General features: G+C 46.8%; 1 long non-coding RNA gene across 1 annotated transcript; it reads left to right on the forward strand.

Moving 5' to 3' along the window:
• The first annotated feature begins 1,541 nt into the window (after window positions 1-1,541).
• LOC144150267 (uncharacterized) lies at window positions 1,542-3,892 on the forward strand. Its single transcript, XR_013318471.1, has 2 exons — window positions 1,542-1,615; window positions 3,477-3,892. It is a non-coding gene; the product is annotated as an uncharacterized LOC144150267 (long non-coding RNA).
• The last annotated feature ends 15,094 nt before the right edge of the window (window positions 3,893-18,986 follow it).

Genomic DNA, 18,986 nt, shown 5'->3' on the forward strand with positions numbered 1-18,986 from the left:
CGCGCCGATTTCAGCGATTACGCCGATTACACCGAGGGCGTCCCAGCGGCGGGGGCGCGGCGGTGGACGCCGCCTCTCCGTAGCTCAGCCCGACGAATATACGGCGTACTACCACGGCGGATTTTCCGCCACGCGATCTCGCGTCTACGGTGAAAACCGACACAGGCGGTGCACCCGCAAGAACCGGGCGAGCGACGACTGATCGCGCCAGACCGTGATGTCCCGCCAGCGCGGAACACAGGGCTGCGCTTTGTAAACCATGTGCTACGCACCAAGTGGACTTTCAAACAGACGCTTCATCCAACATGGGAAGTTCGACCTGCCCTTATCGTCATGCTTGCTTGAACACAGTACGACGCGTGCTCGCATCGAATAGGAGAAACTAGGTTTTGAGAATTAAAGGTATAATTATTGAGAAAAGTGAGGTTACAGTGGATCAGGACAGAAGAGCACGGGGAGAAAACGTCTCACGCGGTGCGCAGGCGTGGGGCGACTCTCCCATACTCTCCTCGGCGAACAGCACACACACGTGACACGCCCCAGGCAAGACTCCAAAGCTCTCACTCGTTGGTATAAACATCCGGCCGCGTTCGCTGCGACGGTGGCGGTTTCAGGTGTTTCGTGCTCCGGGCTTGGCCCCTCGGCAGGCTGCCGGTGTCTGTTTTCGTTTTCGCCTTCTCGGCGCCAGCATTCTCGGCGCGAGAATTATCCGAAGCTTCGGAGACGACTTGCTCAACATGCTCAACAAGTTTGAGCTGCCCTTATCGTCATACTTGCTTGAACGCAGTGTGACGCGTGCTCGCTAACTGCTTGCATGCCTGTGCGTCAGCGTTAGATCACGAACACGTAAGCAAGCCGTATATTAGTTCGTTCGTGCGTGCGTGCATGCGTGGAACTAGTTTTTATTTCGGACGGACATCACAGCTGCGGCGGCGCAGAGGCCGATACCGGAACTATATGCACTGTGTAGCAATGCGCGCGCAAGCCGCCGGACCAGCCGGTGTGCAGTCGCTGCCTTTGCAGGCTTCGCGCCTTAAAGGAGCCATGAAGACAAAATACAAGTTGGGCTTATTAGAAAGACTGCTTAGTCCCGATAACAATGATACGAATATCATCGCAATCTTCGAACAAATAACGGAGATATTAAAGAAAACGTGTGAAGCAGTCGCGCCCCCCTAGCCAATTTCCCCGCAACTTTTCTATGACGTCACGGAACCTTGTTTGCGCGATTGGCGGCCGCCTAAGTGACCTGTCGCGATGATACATGACTCGACGTCTGTAATGGGGCCTCTAGTTTCAGGTGACCGCATCACTTGAATGCTAACGTGCAGTTAACGCACTGAAAATTGTTTTATTGTTGGCCCGTATGACGTCATGCTTGCTCATAACACGTCACTGTGGCGCAAAATTTGAAAGTTTTTAAATACTTCTTGCATTTTTTTCGTTAAAAAAACATATTTTGGGGCTGTAATGGAGCTGAGTGAGATACTGAATCCTAGTTCTTTCAAATTAAACGAAGTTGTATTTTCTCTTCATGGCTCCTTTAAGCTTGGGATCTTGGGATGACGACCATGGATTTATCTACCGGACGAAGAAATGCTGGCTGGAAGTGGAGGTAAGCCATTAGTTAACCTGGTATTCTTATCTTGTGTATTTAGCGAAGGAGAGTTGCTCTCTAGCTTCGGTCCGCGGAAGCGGCTAACCCTAATGTTTTCGTCGCTCATTTTGACCGTTGCTTAGATTTGAAGGGCGGCTTTTGTACCCGTGTGCAAACAGCGTCGAGTCTTGCACCGTTTCAATCCCTTTGATTCGTGAAGTGTTGGTATCCTAGCCGAATGTTTTCGCAGGTAAGAAGCACGGTCGCGCGAGTAGTCGCAGCGCTACCCTGTATTCTTAACTCGGCGGCTAGGGTTAGAGTGGCTGCCGTGCAGTAGCTGTGGCTCTCTGCGCGGCTCCAAAGAATTTCGTACAGTAGGCTGAGTGATAGGAGCGCGTCTAGCGCGTAGAAGTCACTAAAGTTACAATGATTTTAGTTACCGCCGCGCGTACTGCAGCAGACTGAAATCCTGTCCAGACAGGTTTTTTGCGTTTTGATTTGTACTCTTAGCTCGGCGGCTAGGGTTAGAGTGGCTGCCGTGCAGTAGCTGTGGCTACCTGCGCGACTCCAAAGAATTTCGTACAATCGGCTGAGTAATAGGAGCGCGTCTAGCGCGTGGCAGTCACTAAAATTACAATGATTTTAGTTACCGCCGCGCGTACTGCAGCAGACTGAAATCCTGTCCAGATAGGTTTTTTGCGTTTTGATTTGTACTCTTAGCTCGGCGGCTAGGCGGCTAGGGTTTGAGTGGCTGCCGTGCAGTAGCTGTGGCGACCTGCGCGGCTCCAAAGAATTTCGTCCAATAGGCTGAGTGATAGGAGCGCGTCTAGCGCGTGGCAGTCACTAAAATTACAATAATTTTAGTGACCGCCGCGCGTACAGCAGCAGACTGAAATGCTGTCCTGACAGGGTTTAGGTTTTTTGCGTTTTTATTGAGGGCAGGATGGCCGGAGATGGGACTGTTAAGGGGTAACTACATGCGTCTAAGCCGATGAGCGACGCGAGAGAATTCACTCATTGGGTACGGCAAACAGGTATTGTGGGCGACACAGACAAAATTTTTTTACACAGGCCGCTGACGGCGGCAACTGCGGCAGGCGACGGGCCGTCGCCGTCGCGGGCTTATACCGGCCAGAAGCAGCCCACGAGCGAGCGGCAGCAACGACGACGAATGGCATTGGCAGCAATGCATTTTTTTTTTTTTTTCGTTTGTCGCTGGCGCCCATAGTGTTTGTTGTACCCATTACGGTACTTTTTTCGCGTCGGTTGTCGCCGTCGCTGCGTGTGGTTTAATGTTCGAGCGTTCTGATCGTTCAATAACGAGCCTATTGGTTCTCATCAGGTGTTGCGATCTGCAGCGTGCATGCAACGAAGCGTACTCGAGAATGAAAAAAACAGTAGCTATATGCGCCATAGCAACTTTTACACGCTGTACTTGTGAACGTATAATGGGCCGTACGTTGCAGTCGGCTGAGGGCAAAATCCTATGCAAATTAATCAGGGATTATAACGTTACAAAAAGAGTTCTCTTTACTTAAATTTTGTTAAATGTTTTTATACCGGGAACGATAGCGGGGTAAACAATAGAAGCTACGGACACGTAAGCACTAATGGGTTTGGGGCGCATTGCGTAGGTAGACAGCTGTAGGGCGCGCTGTCTGACATGACATTGACCAAGTGGCACAATGAGCGTGGCTGCATCCAAGGTCACCGCACATTCGCATGTAGACTTGTGACTGCGCCAAGCAGTATTGCATTCCAATACGGGTTCAATGCGTTCACTCGGCGCAAAAACTAATCTATCACGTCGTCAAACTCGTCAATTTTTTTTTTCATTGTTGAACTTATCTTTGCTGTCCCCCTCTTTCTTCCTATGCAGGAACCACGGGAAGACGGTACTTGCCCGAAGATTTTTTTTTTTTCCTGAGAGAGAACGAGATCCCCGAGGCGTCAGCAGGAGTGGCCGTCGCATTCAAGACACTTCTGCTCACATCCTTGGACATCGTGGATGAGTTCCCATTGCTGCTGTCTGTGTTTTCAAAGGGGAAGCGCACCTTCTTGCTTCTGTAGACGTTACTTCGGCTCAAGCACAGTGCCCTGGTCGGTACTGTTCTGAAGGCCGCCACCAACATTATGAAGCATTCAGCTAGAACGTGTTTGTTTTTAATAGCAAGTTATGCCTTTTTTAAATCTTACTAGCGCATCCTCATTTGAGAACCACCCGCCTAAAAAACCCAGTGGGAATGTTTCCGGTGGTTTCCTATTGTCCCACCAACATATATCTGTTGCAAAGTTCCCGTGTCAGTGGCTTTGTATCTTTGTGTTGATTGCACCTTGTAATGCGCTAATAGTAATCCACGCTGAATAGTTTTAGTCCAAGATTTTTGTTTCGCAAAATTTATTTGTAAATGTTTTTGATGTTTCCTAAATAAGAGCTGGCTTTCCAGTCCATGTGAAGCACTCACTGATGTACTAAGGCCACTTTGTTTTATGTTAATACTGTTAACTATTTTCCCACTGCTGTATTTCTACTGACGTTTTCGTGCTAATGCCAGTGCCTTTTTATTTGTGGGTGTTAATGTTATTTTTATTGTCTTAATTTAATGTTTGTATTTCAGTGTTATCAATTGCTTTGCTGCATTTTTATTTGTGAATTTTTCTTGGATGTATCCTCAATAGGCGTTACGTCTCCTGTGTGTATGTGGAGTAAGAACCGTTTTTATGCTGTGATATTTTAATTCAAAATGAATTGCTTTTTGTGTGAAATTGCACAATGAACCGATTGTTGTGGTATTTTTTTTGAAAAATAAAGTCTGACCTTGTTTTTTCTTCTTTTCCATGTTTCAAAATGGCTTGTCCTGTTTTGTTTGCTTGTAACTGCCTATAGTACCATCGTGGGGATGGGGGGGGGGGGGGGGCTAGTAGCAGGCGGAGCGAAAACACGCTGTCTCGCGGGGAATAACAGAACGCTCTTGAGGCGTAACGAGATGCTTTACAAGAGAGAGTAGTAGTACCCGTCTGCAGTATCCGGGAACGCCGAAACCAATAGAGCTTATTCACGCCTAAAGGGAGCGACGGAACGCTGCCTTGTACATGGCATAGCAATTCCCACACAGGGTTCAAGTACTCCGCTTCGACAGCAGCAAGTAAAGCCCACGAGGAGTGTTTCGCCTCTCGTTTGGCCGCCACGCGCTACTCCTCGGAAGAGTCGCCCAATGCTGCCAAAGAGAGTGAAATATGGGACAAAAGTTTTTACTCCTAGACAGAGTGCCCAGCACTCCTCGTCTTCTTAGAGTGTAGAGGTATACAGCTTTGCTGTAAAGGTCTCTTGTCTTTGAAGCACGAAGCTCTCTTGCGGGAGGCGTAAACTAGTGTACCGGTGTTTTTTTAATAATCGTTACGAAGCGCTCCAGCGCGAGGGGTAAACGAGTGTCCCGGTTTTTTTATTACGCGTTACGTTCTCGCGCGAGGCGTAAACGGCTTTTCCTGTTTTTTAGCACCATGACTACGTGAGCCGACGATTACGACGACGAAGACGACGACAGGAGACGCCAACATCCCCAGCCCCTAAGGGGCCCCTGCCCGCGGTCGGTATCGAACCTGGGATCCTCGCGTTATGGATACTGACTGAGCATCGCATTCCGGGCGCACCGCATTTCCTTTGGGTTCGTAGCGCGGGCGTTGACTTTAGACTCGGCCGCCAGTTCTAGCGCGGGCGGCCCACTTTGGGAAAGATGTGGAAGCCTGCGAACGAAACGATCCGAGCCTGCCAGTCTTGGAGACGTTTCAGCGGCAAGTTCGGAAATAAATGTGAGATGCAACAGACTGGTCTCCGACGATGAGGGGGGGCCGCTATCTCTGCTTTTTTTCTTGCAGTGCACGCTGCGCCATTTAAAAAAAAAATGTGTAGGCAACGCCGAGTCGCATAAGGTGGAAGAGAGCTTCCACATATTGTGGCACCTCTACATTCAAACGGAACTGCAAGGCTGGAAAATATTTGAATAGAATCGAAAGAACTGTGATACGCAGAGACTTCCAATAATTTTTGTAAGGGTGCTCACGGCAATATCTTGTTATTATTATATTTTTATTATTATTATACTCTGATATTAACCCCCAAAAATTGAAGGGCTACTTCAAAACGATTAGTGTAAGGGATCGTTTCTATAAACCTTGATGTTGAAAAGGAAACAAAAGCCATTTTGAGTTTCATATAGCCCAACCTTTCGTTTTTTCTTTTTGATTTTTTGGTTCTACACAAGAAAGAGCAGCGGAACGTGAAGAGAAACTCCTACAGAGCATCTTGCGCCCTCTATAATGTTTGTATACGCTTTAAAATCTAAACAATTGCCCAGTTAGGCATTCCCTAAAATTCGTGCCCTTCTGTCGCTGTGCTGTTTTGACGCTGTGCTGTTTTGTTCGTGTGCTCTTCGGTCGCGTGCGCTTTTGACGCCGTGCTGTTTTGTCGCGTGCTGTTTTGTCGCGTGCCGTTTTGACGCCATGCTGTTATGTCGGTGCTCTTCTGTCGCGTGCCCTTTCGTCGTGTGCTGTTTTGACAGCGCCCCTTTATTTGTACACTCAGAGGTGTTTGAATGACGACTAACGCTTTCTCATTCTCAACCAATGAGTGCTCAAGTGTCCTTGGAGTTGTTTACAGGTCAGGCGCCGCTCCTCATTGCCCACAAGTGAACACATTGACGTCACGAAACTGCGAAGTTGTTGTACGCCATCTTAGTCTTGAACACTCCGATGTTTGCTTACCTTGCATTTTTATGCATGTCTCGTTTATGCAGGATAAACATGTGAGCAATGCGCGTAATGACACCCGACAAACTAGCGCGTGTGTAGCCATAGCCGACGCCACCGAATCGGCGGGGGAGACGACGAAGGGCAAGGAAGACTTGAACCGATGTATTATAAAAAAGATGCTAGTAAACCGACTCAATGACTCCAAACATTGGCTATGCACTCGAGACCTTGACCTTATAAAGTATATCCACGACATATTTAAGGTTCTTTAGTGTTCTCTTATGGTTCGCTTAGGACTTGCGAATGTACTTTCCTTTCACATTTATGAGGTAGTTTTTTGGCAGGCTCTTGGAAGCCGCTGAAATAACAGCGCTAATAAGAATGAGAAAACGGTTAGACGTAAAATGTAATGGTCCATTTATGTCTTTATGCCTTTATTACTTTGTGACTGCTCACGAGTGAGCAGTCATGGCCACAAAACAAGTAAAACGTTACAGTGTTGCAGTTATAGTTACCAAAGCCAGAAACGTAGTTCGCTTTCAGTTACAGCGTTTCCACAATAACTTGCTACAGTTACTGTGGCTAAGGAACGTCGTTAATTTCTGTTACTGCACAATACCAAATCGAAAACCCAGTGATAGGGTTTAATATATACGTATGAAGGTAGGCGGGTGGTCAATATTGCAACTGGTAAAGCTCTAGACGAACGGAAAATAAAAGGGGGCACACAGAAGCTTCACAGCAAACATCATTGTGTACTCCTCATTCTTTTGTATAACCATTTTTTGTTGAGGAACCCCTGGGGTTATTATGGTTGCCCCGTTCTAGGTCGGCACCTCTGCGGTAGTCTTTGTTTACAAGGTTAGGCAAGCTTCCTCCTTGTCTCAGGTCTAATTGACAGTATTTTGTTTCTATTTTTCGCTCTACTGAACACACAGGAAAATTAGGAAAAATCTCCTTAACGACTGATCTCCGATCTCGGCTTCTGAAGGGAAGATAATGCTCTTGGCCGTCTCTTTTGCTAAACGTCGAGGGGAGCCGTATTGTGGACAGGTGAAAGGTGGTCAGGAGATGGCAAAAAATAAAGACCGAAAAAGTGGAAAGCATGATCGGTGCGTCGGCCTTTCACGAGTGTTGCTATTGGATATTTTTTACTGAAAAGAAAGTAACTGCAATGGTATTTCCTGTTACAGTTACTGTGTAAAAGTAACAGTAACAGTTCGAAGTTACTCTAACTCAAAACTAACCACTTACCCTTACAAGTAACTGGAAAAAGTACCTAGTTACGGGTAACGTATTGCTAGTAACTAGTAGTTACCGCCCAACACGACAAATAGTTGTTGCACAATCAGAAAGCAAAGAGCAGATGAAATGGGGTGTACGTTATGAAAAGGAAAGTCATGGCTCTCTTTATTTGTGTGCGCCAACTTAATTATTAATATTTATTTGAGTTATTAATTCATTATTATATTGATAAAAGAAATCAAATCAAATCAATCTGTGAACGACTACTACAGGAAGAAAAGTAGTATTATTTCGAGTGTGTTTTAGCTTCTCGCTATCAAGTCACTCCATTTTTATGTAAATGAGAACTGTATCACCAGATTTGCAGACCTGTAAAGCTTACCCCGCGATAGTGTAGTAACCGCTCTTAGATCCTTATTCAAATGACACCTCAGAGCCAAAAAATAATGGCAATCTGTGGAAGGTGTAATCCAAGATCACAGGAATCCTATAGCGGTAATTAATGTTCCTATGATAAAATACCATGTTACCCATGCTCCAAGACAACGTATGCGTTCGTGCATAAGTAAATTCATTACGACGTTCCCATCACCGTCACTAAGATCAAGGCAGGAGCGGATAAGCAGAAAACGAAGTAGAGTGACATGTCATCGAACCTGCTGCACACCCTTGTGGAACTGCCCTCATGATGCACGCGCTCCTCGTGCTACGTGTCATTTGGCCGCTGCGGAACACAGTCATGAACCTTGAAGAGAACAAGGTGTGTTTTGTACAATTGCTCCCGTCTGCTGCGAGAAATGCTTTCAGTAATAATGTGTGTGTTTGCTTTGTGGGTATGAAGACACCGCACATCTGGGATCTTTTTTTATGTTCTTGTAAAAGGGTACGAAAGAACAGTAGACCTGGAATATTAAGGAAACCCTGACAGGCGGTGCCAGCTGGCGGGTATTTAATATGGTTGTTTTCGAGCAGTCCAGTTTTTGCAGGGAAGCCAAAATAGGCTAGGTTCACGAAGGTGAAAACATTCCTCATTCGCGCGTGAAATAAGAGGTCGGTTCCCATTTTTAATGAGTCCATTCAATCTTCGGCCCGATCACGAACTCTCAATCAGCTCCTGCTTGACGTCCGGGTCTAAGCTGGACAAACTTTTTCCAACTTCTCAATCGTCGTGCCTTTTATCCTCGGCATTTCCGTATCTTTTTTCTGGCAGTCACATACTATGCGGTAGAGGTGCGAGTCTATGCCAAGGTTTCTTACTTATTCACTTGAATAACTTTATTTTTGATATATGCGAAAGAAAACCAACTTCGAATGAATACCCACTTACACAAGAAAAGCTCGTAAAGGTTTAGCCTACAACTTTGATGGCTCAATTCAGCATGGTATGAATGCCATTGTTCTCTGGTATAGCACCCAAGAGCAACGTGCAGGGCCATTCGTCTGAACCTGATCGACGCTATAAGAAGACCGTGCATAGTAAGGACTCCCGAAGAGCAGCGTGTCTATGAAAAGCGACCAACGAAAGAAAGATGACAATAATATAGACTGGTTTATTGTGTGAAAAGCGTAAGGAAAATCGACCCGCTGGGGCCGCACACCCCTGTGATAGTTCCCAGTGCTGCAATTGGCATGTCTGTAAGACTGGCGTGAAGTGGTTCATTCCGTTCGTGTTGGGAAGTTTGAGGTGTTTGAACAACGGTATAACAATCTGCATCAACCACCGAGTGCACACAGGTCATGTATAGCGTTAACGTCCGCGGAACATCTATCTGAAATCGCATTATCAATGTCGCTAAAGCAGACACGAAGTGGCGCACCTTGTTATGTTGGAATGGTTTGTATTATAGTACTGTCATAGTTCTTGTCAACGGAATACCATACTTAACACATGTAGAGACTCAATTTTCCCCAAAACACCCATGCACCCTTGTCGTGCATAAATACTACCACACCGACTGTGGGAATGCCCATGTCCAAACAAAGGATAGAATTGTGATGTCCACCGTTAATATTATCAGCAAGCACAACAAGGTGTAATACCAAGAATTTCAAGGCGACTCCCTGCGCATAGATACCCATAACGACACTACCGCTGTGATCACGGTTGAAAACTAAAATGACGTAATTCGATAAATGGCTCGGTCATTTAGTTCTAGAGTTGTTTTGCGAATATACAGACAGAATAATTTTACAGAATAATTCTTACGAACTGATTTTACAAGCAAACAAACAACATTAAAAATGAAATACATCCACGGTGGAAACAGCGCCAAATGGAAACATTACATTTTTCATAGTTACCTGACAGAAATAAGGCGGTCGCAGAGGGTGATCAGAAGGCCATAATAGTGTTTATTCTCTTCGTCTCCCATGGGGCCAAACAATGCCACCGGCTCTGCCATAACGTAAAAATTATGCGTAAGTGCTTTACCACTTGGTACCGGTGGTCGACGGTAGACTTCGAAGCATCTTGTTAATTTTAATGATGTGTTGAGGCCGAATGCTAGGTATTGTTCAAGTAGTGCCTTACGACACGCCAAGCCAAGTCGTTGTCATTGCACGTCAAACTGCGAGTACCAGTTGACGGCGTTAGGCCTCAGACCGTGACGTTAGGCCTAACATTAGGTCGGCGCCTATATCCATGTCGCCTCCTTGGTCTGCATACTGCGCAGCGTCAACTTTCGCGCAGTCGAGTTATAAACTCTCAACAATCGAAGCCCCTTAAGAGAATTATGATTGAAACGCGAAGCTTGCTCCTGTGCAACATGAGTCAAAGTCGAAGTCCAAACTGCTTCGACAGTGTCGGAATGACGCCGTCCGATAGACGTCGGCTATATAATGTAAGGGACACAGGTGCCACTCCAATCTCGGGAAACGTTTTTTTCTTCTTTCCTGCGGTGCATTTTGGGGCTACGATCTACGGCGCGAGTGAGTCATAGAAGCCTTCGCTTTAAAAACGGGAGGCATGGTCGCGCCAATTTCACAGTCGGGACACGTACGCTTGCGCGTAAAACTGATTTCAAACCCGGCCGCCTCAATATAATTTCACGCTGTGTCGCTGTTAAAGCTGTGTTTTTGCGACTTAGCATCACGCAAATAACTTGCATTTGTTAACTGTTTCCAAAAAATGAAACACCGCAAATAACTTTTCGCCCGATTCCTTTCCTAGGAGTGTTTCGCGTCCTCCGTACCGGCACCTCGATGATACGTGTACGTAATTTTGACACACTTTTTCTGAAAAAAACCCCCTGTCAGGCAAGCTACAACTTCACAGCGCAAAAATGACTATTTCATACTAATCCCCCAAGGCAACTTGTCTCGTTCATGTTGTCTGAAATAAATTTCTACATTCGACATTCTTCTACAAAACAAGTATGCGAATTAGAGCTAAAATTTCAAATACATTGTCACTATACAGTGTAGCCCACTTATAGCGAACCCGGTTTTCGCTATATCCCGGCTATAACCAACAAATTTTTTTCCCGTTACCATTTCTATGCGTAGATGTTATGTCCAGATATAGCGAAAAATGGATATAACAAACTGATTTCTATTTCCTGATGTGATCGTTCTAAGTGGGATGGACTGTTTTTGGAAAACCGACGAAGCAGCGGAGATTAAGCAGCCAGTTTCCCGCCTGACGTGCCGAACAAGGTCACCAAAACATGTCGGTGTGATTGTAGTAGTGTAATGCGTCGAGTTTCGTTCGATCGCAGCTCTTGAACGCGAACCTGCAGATAACTCCATGTACTTCTGTTTTGGTCTTCCCTCTGTCACGTCACTTCCGGCGTCGTGTGCAGCAAAATCATAAAGTTTCTCAATATTTCTCATCTTGCATTTGCGGTTAGGTAAAAGCGTCTTTCGAGCTCTAATGGAGTTCAGCGAGTTAGCGACGACTAGTTCTAACGAACTAAACAGTGTAGTACATTGTTTATGACTTTCTCCAGATATACGGTAAATTCCTTCTTTTCCCATTCCTACTTGTCCTTCTTAAATACGATTTAATTGTATTTATTAGAAGCGCCGCTCTCAAGGCAAGCGCCCCTAGACGGCAGGTTCGACAGCGAATCTGCAGACCCCTACGATCAGGTTCCGCCCCACGTATACTCGAAATGACTTTTCGTGGCGTATCATAAAACGGAGCGCCCGTACGAGAAACCGCATACGCAGGTAAACACTCCAAGACGTTTTGTTTGTGCAGCAGCTACACGATGATGACCCGATATCTCTAGCTCGGATCAGCAATGCGGGGAAGCGATCGGCGCAAGCTATTCCGGACTAACTGCGGGGCTTATGAAAAATGTCAGGCATATACTTGCGGTTTGGTTTCTAATCTTTGAATCACGGCAAGGTATGGTTTATCTCGAAACGCATTGAGACTGTTTTACCGGTAATCGATCCGTCAGATGCAAACGAGGTGATGGCTTACACGCTTTAAAACTTGTATGGGCGATACGGCAAGTGAAAGAGTGTACTTCTCTTGAATCGTTTAATACCGCGCGGCCGCTTTAGTGATGGCTTCATGGGTATTTTTTCACTCAGCCATACGAATTGTAAACATAGGAGTCAGGTAAAAGTAACAGAAGTTTCGATCGCAAAAAAAAAGCAGTTTATCTCCAAGCGAGATGCCACGTGGGGGTGAGTTTCCAGAAAGTGCTGTGGAGAGTGCAGCAAAAACATTGAGTTTGCCCCGGGGTTCCCAAACAAACCGAAAAGTTGAGCAGTTGACATTCGCGCGCTTGTGTATCGAAGTCTTGAGACGTACGTAGCAGCGTAAATGCAAACAACTCAGCCGCGTTAACGGCATGGACATGCACACTATTACACCTGCAGTTTCCGGAAAATACATGTCTGTGTAATGTCTTGGTCGCTTATTTGGAAGCCTAAACCGGGACCCACAATTTACGCCAAAGAGTCCCGGAAATCGTGAATTAAATAGGTATTGTTAGAGAATGATGCCTCAAGAAGTGAAAAGAGAGCGCTTCCAGGAGGGGAGAGCATTTTAGGGGCGCTTCTTATGAGCTGGGGCTGTTGGAGTCTCCTGTGGTCGTCGTATTCGTCGTCTCATGTAGTCATGGTACTAAAACACCAGGACACTCGGTCACGCCTCGCGCTGGAGAGTTTCATGCTTCAAAGCTAAGAGGCTTTTGCAGTAAAGCTGTATACCTGTACCCCCCAACGATTTCATTTCTGTTGGCTAAAATGCCAAGGCGCGAAGAGTACACTGATACACTGCATGCTTCGCCCTTCCCCAGGTTTAATTTTAGTGGAGATGGCCCTGGATTTTTTTGTATTCATTGTGAAAGGAAAAAAAATCTAGGTATCCTGCTTTATTGCTACAATGCAATACGTCTCTTTCTTCGCTTTGTCGTTTTTCAGGGTTTTAGTGCGAAATACTTCTACAGGTAGACCGGTAACACACGTCACAGCTTCCCTAAGCCATAGTTCTGCCCGGCTAGGATGCACCTATTCGTCTTGCCCGTCAGGCGCCACTTCAACTTTTTTTCCCACCCCTACCAACATGAGGAGGTAGTTCCGTGGTAATGGGCTAATGACCGTTTCGCTCTGCGTTGGCATGTAAGTACGCCGCCTCTCGCAGTCCGTGCGGACTGGCACAGCGAAATTGAACTTAGGAAGCCACATCAAACGAAACGAGTCCACAGCCCAATTCTACAAGTTTGTGACAGAAAGCATTATATAGTTGACTTGGTAAGTGACGCTCCCGGCGTTGTAACCGAGAAATGAAAAGTGGAACGTCCGAAAGCACAAATAATATACATATAAGCAATTGAGTTGACACGAAAATTGGGCAAATTTCAGCTGTCGGGTGAATGAAATACGGGGAATCCTGAATTAGAAACGGGCACGCATTCCCGTCGCAACCATGGCTGGACGGCTTTTCATGAATAGAGGCGGGCCTATTGAAGTCTTCGTTGACATCGACATGGAAACGTTGGTTCGGGACATCTTCTGAGGGCTACACGAAAGATCGCAGCATGTCAATTACAGAAGTAGCAAATAAATGAACAGCAGAATACGCTGTTTATGAATGCCCTGTTTGCTTGGCAGTGCAAATGCGCATGGGCCCAGTCTTAACGTTGGTAGTGCAGTCGTGTGGCCTGCACGATCGTATGGCGCTGCTCCAACAGCGAGCAGTATGTCGGCGGTACTTAACTGCTTGGCACTACTTTTAACGTTTCAACACTTTTTTCATCTTTTCTAGAAATCTTAAATGCTTGGAGAATGTAGTCAAACAAGACATCCAGTATTTAGGTTAGGGTGTCGCAAAATGCCTCAGCTAAAGATCACTTCCCTATGCGCATTAGGCAACTCTAAACCTTGCTCGAAAGATTTTTCTCGTCTTGACGTTCTTCGGCCGTTGGAATTACGTCATTACAGCGATGTGGCGGCTATTGGCCGGCGTTCCTTCAATTGCAGCATTGAACGCATCCGATAGCCACTTTGAAAAGAAAGCCACGAAAGCGAAGCAGCAACGGAAGACGTATCTGTGTGGACCATTGAGTTTCATACTAATATATACTAGAGGAAAATCTGGCGCCACTGTTTAGGGTAGCTGCGGTTCAGCGAGTGTTCCGTAATGTATCAGGCAGGCACGTTCCACTTGTCCTTGGCACGGCTCATGAACAGGATGAAAAGTTGGCTCTGGCTGCAAAAACACAGCATGATTACTGTAAAAGGTTCATCAAATTTGTCTTGTCGCTATAAAATAAACCTCCAAGAAGATTGATTTGTCAGTGGTTAGGCAGAAGCTTCATGCACGATGAACAAGAAAAAATTGTTACCCTTTTTTGTTTATTTTGGCTTTGAAACAAAAAAGCCATATCGCTAGCTAAGTCAAGTACGCGAGGAACGTCGCTACCGGCAATGGCGCAGCCCACGGCAGCCCGCGACTGCAGCGATAGATTGACCTTTATTATATGCCTCGAGCTTCGCGATCGCTGCGCCGCCTGCCGCCGCTTCTCCACGGCGCTTACGGGATGTCCGCTGCGCAGCTGAGCCCTGATAGCGGCTCATGTAATGTTTTGGTTCTGTTTCTCTTCTTTTTGCCTTTCCGCGCCCTAAACATCTTGTTATGGTGATGTCTGTAAGCAAATAGTACGTTTGGGGCACTTCAAAAAAGAGCTGCGTCCTGATTAGAGTGCACGAACGCCAACAAGAGCTAAGCGGGGAGGCGGTACTGCGAGCTTCTTCGCCACTCTTACGGGCGTCGGCGACGGCAGCGGAATATCTGTCACCTCCGTCACCTCCGAATATCTCAGGCGCAAACGAATTCTATTGACGCCTCGTTCAGACCTAATATTGGCACGGTAAGAGGTTGGTTTCGTTTTGCAGCGAGGACAACGAATTCGGCATTGTTTTAAATGAATACGAGGTAGAAAGATATCATTCAAGGAGGTTATTACCTAGTACCTGACAATAACTTGTGCCTTTTTTATAGAAATAGAGGCAACGCGAACATGTTAAGTATATCCCTAGTCAGTGGGTCGTTAAATATGTGCCCACTCCCGCCTGGTAGCATGGACCAAGGAGAGTTAATGAAACCACGGAAAAATAAATGGTCTGCCACGTCCGGAAGCAATGTAATAGCTCGTGCGGGAATGAAAAAACCCAGTGCAGCTTCGGAAATCTTAGAGACGTTCGTCTTACCTTAAGCAAGGTTCAACTCACTAAACCAACTGGATGCGAAATGCACTTATATTTTCCAAGACGGAGAGAAGGAGGAGGAGGCGCTTAATGATCGTTATGTTCAAAAGCGGAGCGAAATCAAGGAATGACCGTTTTAGTAATCACACACAAGCTGCGCGTTGACCTATATTTTCTTTTTCGACTTTAACGAACAGCTCATCACTCGGCGGACACATTTTTTGAAGTATACAGCAAGGAAGTTCACAAGCGATTAAAGGTGATCTTGGAAGAGTGTGGTATCTGATAAGGTTCTCTGATTTCACTTTCGTGCTAAATTCTGCAGGCTGACTGTGTCATATATGATGATGAGTCGAAGAAGCGTTTAGTCACGGCCGCGGATATAAGCGGAGGATATATGTAACCGATGACTGTTTGGGAAAGCTCACCTCGCGACAAGACGACCCAGCCGTAAATTTTTTGTGATGACTCCCGCATGCAATTTTGCATTATCCATCGTACTTATTGCGTAAAATGTCCGTGAAATGTATGCCACATTGGATTGTTCAGGGTAGTGATCAATATCCGAGATATTAAGCGTAACAGGTGGGATGTCAAGTATGAGTGCTACAGTAGATTATGAAAGCACACGAAGACGATTTACATCGCAGTGTATAGCCGTAGCACGAGCATCTGAACGAACTCTGCTTACGGAGGTACTGTTAGTAAATTTCAGGGCAGTTGAATTACAATAAGCTCCATGCATATATGCCAGTTTCGTGACGCCGGCTTGGGACACACACCTAGGGCTTTCGCGGACCAAATGTACCACAGTAAGACCGTGTCAGATGCGTATACACTCGCCTTGCGCCACATTGGCACCATATACACCACATTTGCGAACAGAGTTACTGCTCCACATAAATATGTATTTCGAACGCATGCAAAGGAAAAATATAAGTCGCGAACGTGCCTAAAAATCAACGGCGGCAGTGGTGAGCGCGCCGGCGACTCCCGCGACTGCTTTCGAAACGGGCCGCTAGGGGAATTTCAGTGGCGCCCCTAGAGGCAGCGCTCGAGGCGTATATCTCTATGGTGGGGACGAGGAAATCACACAGTGCCGCTCCCCGTTGGCGATAACTATATCTTTCGCAGTGCTTCCAGGCGCGTTGACCATAGCAAGAGCAGCTTTATAGACAGCGGCCTGCCCAGCGCATCCGGCGACAACTGGGGCCAGCGTGCCAAGAAATTGCCGCGTGCAGGCGGTGCGCTCCGTCAGGTGGGGCTAAGTGTAATACCCAAACCCGTAGCTTCGATTCTCTCACACTGGGGCCTGCGACTGCTCGTAAAAAAGGGGCGGTCGTAGCAATCAATGCCGGTTGTAAAGATCAATAGCTGTAACCCCGGCTAGCAGCCAGAATTCACGATTATCTCTAGACCCCTTTCTTAGCGATGCAAACGCCAACGGACACAAATAAACCACTCTGCCACCGCATCTGCCTGCTCGACTAGCATTCTTTCTTTTCGAGCATTTTCGTTCATTTAAACACTCGGAAACTTTCCCTACTTGTCATTTACGTAAAGGAGCTTTATTTAGACGTGAAGCTCGTCTATGCCCATGCAAATGTTCACCGTGAAGGCTCGAATTAGTACAAACACCCCAATGGTGCCATTGTGGGCTTGGGAGCACCGCCATTTTTGCGGGAAAACATAATGTTTTGACAGCGAAGGGAGCACTAATCGACGGGACCTTTTCAGCGGAGGCGGCGTTTTCATCACATCTGGAGCGCCACGCTTGTAGGAGCTGCGTCGGGGTGAATTACAAGCTCAACAATTGGCAAAGTCGGGTATTCCAGCCATCCCCGGTCAATGCATGCTTGTGGTGAGAACCATAGTTTTCTTCGGGATATCTGTTTAGCCACTGGCCCCGTACCGAAGCGATCGAAACCTGGTGAAAACAGTTGACTTTACCGTGGGCCTGCCGGGCTCGCTCATGCGTGAGCAACAAATAACATCGCGTATGATATGTTCACTGAAAATACGATGCATAAATAGTGCAGGATCTTTCAGCATATGCTTTGGCGAACGCGTTTCTCTTGGCTAGGTTTGCCGCCCAGCCTCCTGCCTGAGTCGACTATAATCTACAACTTCGGCATCAGACTCACTGCAGCTACTTTTCAAAAATAATTATTCATGCTGCTGCTTCACTACCTCCACAGAAGCTAAAGGCTAACCAAGACTGCGCAGGAGACTTCTGAAACGCGTTTTTTGCTGTACTCGTGCTATGAATTGTATAACAATGACAATTGACCGCGCTCCAAGTTTTTCTTTTTGTTTTTCCTTTTTCTTTTGATGCAGCATATGAAACAGTGTGCGCAAAGTATTTCTTCCTGTTAAAGGAGTATTGACAACAATTTTCGGCGTTAATATTATTGCACAGTTCGCTTCCTTTACTCAACAGAATACCCTGGCTGAAATATGAGCGGCGTGTGACGCGAAGAACGCACTGTAATTGGATCTGATTTAACGCACCGACGGAGCAGCTTGCGGAGCGGCCCTAAGCAAATGGACATCAGCGCCACATCATCCCGTGGTAGCCAAAAGAAGTGACGCAGACATTGCTCGTCAAAAACTCGTGACGTCACTTCACGCGCACTGCCCCACTAGCGGCGACTGGACGCCGGCTCATTCACAAACGGGCGCACGTAGCCAGAGCTACAGACATAACCGCAGGCTAGAAAAGGCACTTTTGGCAAAAATAAAGTTCCACACACGGGAAAGGAAGAAATAATATCGCCCGGAATCGCAACAGGAGTCGCCATCAAGACTTTTATTGAAAACGGTCATCGAATACCCGCCGCAATGGTAGTCCTAGCCCCTTCAGGCAACTCAGCCGTTCAGCTCCGGCGGCGGCGTGGTCGAAACAACGCCCCCACTGGCCTCCACAGTGTTTTGACGTCCAAACAAAGCGGTGAGGTCATGCCGGGATTCTGTCATATGCGCCTTTCAGGATGAAAGCGCGTGAAATTGAAACAAACAATTTTCAGGCTGTTCAACGTAATTAAGTATCCCGTGCTGAAGTAATTAAAGTGCCGTTTCGGGTTCGCCAGACCAGTAAGCATCGATAAAAGCAATAAGAATGGAACATCAAATTTTCGTTTCAGTACTCCTTTATAATTTTCGGATCCATGCGATAGAGGAAAACGCGCCGCAGATTTGGGAGGTTTTTACTTCTTTCGGGTGTACCCGCGCTGTCAAACGCGTGGAGCACCATGATGCGAACACGGTTTTGGGAACGACCGCCGAGCAGAGGGTTGGGGGGGAGTACCGGTTAGGCGGACGCCGGCCGGGTGCGTGCTTTGACCAGCCTAGCAAAGTCATACTTGCACGTTAGAAAACTTTATTTGGGCACGCTGTCGAGTAAATAGATAGTAGACAATTCTATCACTGTGAATTGGTGAAGACTGAGCCCAACGAACGCCGAGCAAACGCGTATACAACGGAGAAATGGGAATCAAATGCTGCTCAAGCCGGTACTATCTTGATCACAGTTAGGGTGAACACGGTAGCGTGTGTCATTGCGTGCGAGGGAGCCGCTTGTCGGCGTTCGGGATAACTTCGCACGTGCATCACAGAGCCTCGTTGCCAACGAACTGCGCATGCGTGCGAAGTTACCCGGAATGCCGACAGGCGGCTCCCGCGCACGCAATGACACGCGCTCCCGTGTTCACTCTAACTGTAATCAAGATAG

The sequence above is a fragment of the Haemaphysalis longicornis genome, unplaced genomic scaffold, assembly GCF_048455015.1.
Source record: "Haemaphysalis longicornis isolate Haplotype H1 unplaced genomic scaffold, Haemaphysalis longicornis Haplotype H1 scaffold_8, whole genome shotgun sequence".
In the NCBI taxonomy this organism is placed as follows: Eukaryota; Metazoa; Arthropoda; class Arachnida; order Ixodida; family Ixodidae; genus Haemaphysalis; species Haemaphysalis longicornis.